Source organism: Anser anser, assembly GCF_964211835.1.
Source record: "Anser anser genome assembly, chromosome: 1".
Taxonomy (NCBI): domain Eukaryota; kingdom Metazoa; phylum Chordata; class Aves; order Anseriformes; family Anatidae; genus Anser; species Anser anser.
The window spans coordinates 153,415,731-153,422,265 of NC_139720.1; the positions used below are offsets into that span (position 1 = coordinate 153,415,731).

At 35.8% G+C, this 6,535-nt stretch overlaps 1 long non-coding RNA gene across 1 annotated transcript in view; it reads right to left on the bottom strand.

Annotated features, from left to right (window-relative positions):
• LOC310892446 overlaps window positions 1–5,994 on the bottom strand; it is a 43,029-nt gene extending 37,035 nt beyond the window's left edge. The window contains exon 1 of the long non-coding RNA XR_014578141.1: window positions 5,740–5,994. This is a non-coding gene — a long non-coding RNA (uncharacterized lncRNA). The remainder of the gene's footprint in view (window positions 1–5,739) is intronic.
• Between the last annotated feature and the right edge of the window lie 541 nt (window positions 5,995–6,535).

Here is a 6,535-nt window from a genome sequence, read left to right on the forward strand (position 1 = left end):
TTTACAGAAAGCTCCTTAATGATTTCCAAGAATGTGACCACAGTAAGCCAATCAGACACACAAGTTGACGACAGTGTCAGATAGATGATAGATAGGACTGAGATAGCTTTGGAGAGTCTCAAAGGAGGAGAAATTTAGCTATGCAATAGAGAAGGAGACCACAGAACAGAATATAAGACAGAAGAGATTCTGGACAAGAGCGTATAGGAGAATATGGAGAGTTAATTTCATAGGTATCAAACACATGAAAAAAAATTTCCACAAGGCAAGAAGTTACCAAGAATCAGCTTTTCCATCATACTGTCTGTACACATTTTATTCTCCATCAAGCTCTACAATAAATATGAACTATTTGCCTGTGTTTCAGGGAAGAGTATACTCACCTGAATAACCTCTGATTCCCAACAGGGTTCCACAAGGCAAGGCATGGACCATTGCCTCAGAGCAGCTCAAATGAAGCACTGTGCTCCCCTGCAAATGTTTGTCGTGTGTTAAGCTTTTAACAAAATGTAGCCATAATCTGTCCCTTAGGAAATGTGGGCTGAAGGTGACACAAAAGTTACAAAATTAAAGACAGAGTGATGATATTCTCTTAGTAGTTGAGTAACTGAGTGACTATAGCAGATCTTCCGTTTTTAGAATTAAACGCACTTTTATTTTGTGAATTATGCACAGGGAAAAACATTAGAAACACAATTTTAAAATAAAATCATTTTGCTTCACAAGTTTCTAAGCATGACTCCATATGGGAGTCAAAGTGCTAAAGCTTCAGGACTAAGCATATAGACTTTGCAGACTGGGGAACATCTGTCCCTTGGCATTGTTGACAAGGTCAGCACAGATTTCTACACTCTACAAAAATGAAAAAGAAACAAATCCAAACCCAACAGCATTTATATAAATCAAGTACAAAAATCTTTACATCTGCATAATTATTATGTCAGAAAAACTTCTGTTTAAACTTCTGATACAAAGCACATAAACATACACAGAAAAAGCAAGCTGCAAAAAATGAGCATTTTTCACAGACTTAGGATAAAGTAAGGCTCATTATATAAGTAATACATTTTCAAGAAAAGAAGCCCATGTGAATGAAAACATGATGGAATAGCAAAGAAGAACAAGCTGAAAGACATGACACTTCATTTCTGGAGAACTTGAGAGATCGATACCTTAGTCCGTGCAATATTATACACATCTATTCAGAAAGTACGTCCTGAAGAATGAGTTGATGTGCATGACATTTTCTTTCAAGTAACTAGAATGTAATGCAAAATCTGTAGACAAGATTATTGATTTTTTTCCTACTTTAAAAAATGTGATATTATGATCAAATTTATCTGAAATGTAACTTCATTGAAGTTATAGTTGGGATGAATTCCTGCCTGTACATTTATTTATTTAAATTGACGTGTATATTCTTTTAAATCCTTTCTACATTCTGCTTTTAAAGCTAAAAAAGGATTGCATTATTCAGGAGTAATTTGATTATTTCAGTTACTCTATTTTTGTGCATTTTGAAAGGTAGAATCCCCAAATATTGTCTCTCCTATTTTGCTGCTTAAGTGCTTAGATTGCCACAGGGCTGGACTAAAATTGTTCAGGATATGATGAGACTGGATGTCCAAGAGGTTTATCAGCCAGTCAGAATTCAGGCAAGGCAGCCAATACATTAGAATGAAATAACAATTACAATGCTCTTCACTGTTATAAGTTTTCAAGGGTGACTGGGAAGAAAATGCATGATGATTGGAGAAATTACTTTCTTTGTAGTTTGGCTTTAATACTGGCAACCATCAAAGGGAGAAATCTTATTTTCTGTTCAATTTATTTATGGGTCTGCACATCTGTGCAAAGCTCAAAGAAAATGACATGCTTCTTTAACCAGGCCAAGGTACCCAACCAATTCCTATAGTAACATACCTTCTACTATTTTCAATAGGATGTCTTTCCTTGCAAGAACTACTTCCTTTTGTGAAAAGAGAGCAATGTCTTTAACATTCATTTCTCTTACACAAATTGCTTCCACAATATTTATTCTCCTATTGAATTAACATTACCTTGGGTAGAAATCAGAATTTCTCTCTATTTTAATGAGATCTTTGCAAAGACAAGGTTTTAATCTGGAATGACCTTACCACAACATGTCTTAATTGTTGATGGCAGCAAATGAAATGTGAGTGGACACAGAACAAATTGCTTCATTAGTGATACAGTCTGTAATAACTAAGGAACTATAACCCTCTTTTCCAAGCTGATAGGCTATTTCATCTCATCATTTAACTCCCATGGTGAGACTGCTCTATCCATGTTAGCTAACAATATACTTGCCTATCAGATTATGAGGATATGCTCTTTAGCAGCATATTAAAAAAAAAAAAATTGTCAATGATAAACAAGATATTAGCTACAAAACTTATCTAATCATTGGAAAAGAAGTAGCGTTTCTTTCAAAGTCTGCTATTTACATAATTGTTGTTGAAGTGCGCAGAATTGTAATAGTAAAGCTCTTCCAGGGAGATATTTTGTTCAGCAATTTTGACAATTAAATGTATTTATGTGTATGTGGCACAGTGCAGCTTTGCATAATTAACTTTCTTTTAAATATAATTATTAAATGAAATATTTCATGGCTCACCACAGCCACAAAGGCAAGCACATAGAAAATAGGAAACAACAGGACCAAGTTGCCTTTGCAACTTCAATTCAGCATCCTTGCATTTATAATAAGCTCTTAAATAGAATTATGTAGAAAATGGTGACAAATCCATAAAGGCTAGTCAATTTTCCTCTCAACTACATATCATATTTACTTTTACTACTCTTCTGCCTTTCCTTCAGCATCCAGGCTGTGCATGGAATAAATGAGATATAAAAATATAATGAGAAAAATTAATAGATCGTCAACATTTACATATACAAAGGCTGAAATAAGATGGTATATTTAATCTCAGCTGTGGAGGTAAAATCTCCCTTAAAACAGAGGAAGAGAAAGGAAAAAAGAAGCCCCAAAAGAGAAATACTTCCTGCAAATAAGCCAATAATACCATATTTCAGCATGACATTGGAAGTCAATAGATTTTAATCCAGGTCCTTTAAGCCAGCACCCTAGAACAAGAGCTTTGGATGAAAAGCACAGCTGATGAAGATAAATTATTCTTTGTGTAAATTAACTACTAGGGAATGGGGAGTGAGGAGAGGAGAGAACAAATATTGGTGAAACTGCTTAATTGTCCCATCTAAGAAGGTATATGAGGTCTTGCAGCAGTGAATCCAGAATTATTAGCAAAACCACCAGAAAGACCTGAATACTCCAATCCAGTGTCAAAAATATGGTGTCAGCTGCTCTGTTTCATCAATACATCTATGGTCTGTGAGGTCTGAATTTGCTTTGCACCTGAGGGTGCAGAAAGTTCAACAGCAGGCTTTTGATGACTTTTCAGCATCTAATAATTTGCTCCAAACTAACTACATTTTCACGACTATGGAATAAAAGCACCCTGACAAATGTAGTGTTTCTGCTCCTAAACCCAAAGGCACTACAGCACTTCAAAGAAGCAAACTGTAATATTATTTGTTAAAGCTTTTTTTTTTTTCCTCCTAAATTAATTTTCATTTTAAACGAATGAGGCATTTTTTACTGAAGCTGTAAAATAAAATCTCTACTAAGATGTAGAAAAACAAGCCAAAATGATCAGTGTTTGGGGAAGTTATAAGCTTAAAATAACAATAAATGTATATATATATACAACAAACTTTACCCATAATAAAGGTGTTGTTTCTGTTATCCAAGATCAAGATGTGAAGCAGTTCTGAGAGCCCCTTATGGGGCTATACCTTTTCTTAAGACACTATGATGTAGCATTTACAATAACAAAGGGTGCTCTCAGACTTACGGTTTAGCACTCCAGTTCACTGCTGACTCTCACTGACAGTCAATAGTACCTTTGAGACAAAACTAGGTATGGTTCAGGGATAGTTTGCTCTAGTCAACAAGACTGCAGATTACTGGGAAAAGGCAACTGAAAGTTTGTCTCATTCGACACCTTCCTCAGTTCTCCAGGACTATCCCAGACATTTCGCTATTCACGACCTCTAAAAGCCATCATAACACATTGTGAGACTTATGACACATATCCTTACCGTCTATCTCTTCTTAAAAAAAACTTTGTAAGCAGACTGTGACATCTCTGTCTTTATGTATTCCACAATGAAATGTCACTAGTGTCTTATATGTTGGGTCACAGAGGAGAGCTGGAACAGCTTTGTCCATCCCACTGGCAGGTTGCATTAGGAGGTGCAGATGCAAATCATTCTGCCCCACCCAGCCTGGGAGCCAAGAAAATCGATTCCTGAGCAGGGCCTTTAGTAAAGTGGTCAGTATCAAGCTTCCATTGATTTAAGGGATGTAAGGATAGATAAAATATTCATTTTTCATTTGAACTACCCTATGTACTTTGATTCTCAAAGCAATCATTTTAAAGTGGCTACCGCCCTTTAAAACAATACTGTTAATAAGATAAAAGCAGCAAAAGTAATAAAGGTTAGCAGGAAAAACGTAGATGAGTAATTACACAAAAAATCTATACACCTCCATGCAATCTCATTTGAAAACACAGTAGACAATTTCTTGCAATGGACACACTCTCTCTCTCTACTAAGGGTAATAAACCTTGGAGATTAAATGAAGAAAAGAGAGAAATGAGCCATTTAGCTCTGTTAACTATTCTAACCTGACATGTATGGAATTATACAATAATTACCATTGAAAGGTTTAACTTACCGTTTGGATGGGGCAAAAATGTTCAGGTAATATCAAATTACTTTTTGTTAATTTCAAAACTGACTGTAATCTCTTAGCTCTGCCAATTTTAAGAATTTTTCCAAATCACTGAGGAAGCTGAATCAACAAAAATGAGTTTTTGGTTGATTAGGAGTACGTCATGGTATTCCATTCCTTCAAACACAGAGATATTGAGGTTATTTAAAGGTTATTAAATATTTTCTTTTGTGTACATTTAGGTGTCACCTTAATCTCATCAACACTAATCAAGAAAAAGTTTCCTACTACAACTCATGAAGATTTTGAATCTTTGTGTATTTGAAGCTTTGAAGCTTTGTGTATTTGAATGATCAGTTTACATTATGAAGGTTGAAAATCAAGGTTAATTTCAAACTGCCACCATTTTCAGTTGAATATGCGTCTCTTCTGCCATTGCTACTCAGACTACTAGTAAACACTGTAAACTCCAGATCTATCATATAAAGACAAAGAACCAAAAATTTCATAAGTGTAATGCAAAGTGTCTCAATCAACTTTAAAAAAAAGAGGGACTGTTCACTGCAGGAAGTCAAAATTTGGCCCTAAGTGATCCTCAGGTTGGTTAAGCCAGTTTCAAATAAATACTCATCTCTGTGCAAGGTTATAAAAATCCTATTAAATATCACCCTGATTGTCAGGTACAATAGCAAATTAATAAAAATAAAAGTCAGAATTGAGAATGTAGATGAGAAAATATCCTGTAAATGAAAAATGCACCAGAACTTATGGGCCTTGAATCATTTCTCTAGCAGCTGCAAAAATGTCAACAGCAGTAAAACATAAAGAACCAGCAGTGATTTCATTAATAGTACTCCTCTACACTGCAGTGGGGATCATGCTAGCATACGCTCAAAGGACAGACATTCCCTTTAAAATTCAAATATGTGAACTGGAACTTTTGCTCAGTTTCAGCTTACCTGCTGTTACCTACACAAGTGAAACTGGCCAACTGGAGATCATTAATTCGCAGTCTCTTCGAATCCTTCATTTTCTCAATGAGTGGAACATAGCACGCTGGGGCACATTCTGCTCACAGCAAGAGCATCAAAGAGTTCAGAGACTCTGGAGTAATGACTGCCGTTATGCTAATTCTGCACTTCCAGTATCAGTCGAAAAACATCCCCCATGCTATTGCAGGTTGAGAACTACTGTATGTGTGTCCTTGAGCCTTTTGTTTTCCCAACGTTAGCGCCTCCAGTTAATAATTTATCCTGTCTTTAAAGCAGTCTCTGAAAAATGGAAAGCAAATAGGCTGGCAGTGAGAGGAAAAAAATAGCACTGTGGTTAAGATACTAAACAAGGACTCAGCAAATCTGGGTTCAATATTTAGCTCTTCTCTCAGAAGCGCTGTCTGACCTTGGGCAAACCAATAGAAGAAGCGTGAGAAAAGCATTTAACCGAAGCATAAGGAAACTGCCTCGTCTATTTAATAGCAAGTTGCTTGGGCTAAAAGGTTGTCTGTTATTTCCTGCAGGTATAACACTCTCATACAACGGGGCAGCAGTAGGGACTTCCAGACATTACTTTAATACAGCTTTACACTAAGCAAAGGTCAAGTGATATTTTGGGATGCAATAAATTTAACATTGTAAAATCCAGACTGCCTTAAAGTAGTAGAAAGCTCAAAGCTGATTATTCATATGATGAAGAAGTTGCTGAGAACTGAGACTGATGATGATGGTGTTTTGTCCATATCTTTTCCTTGCCAAGAAG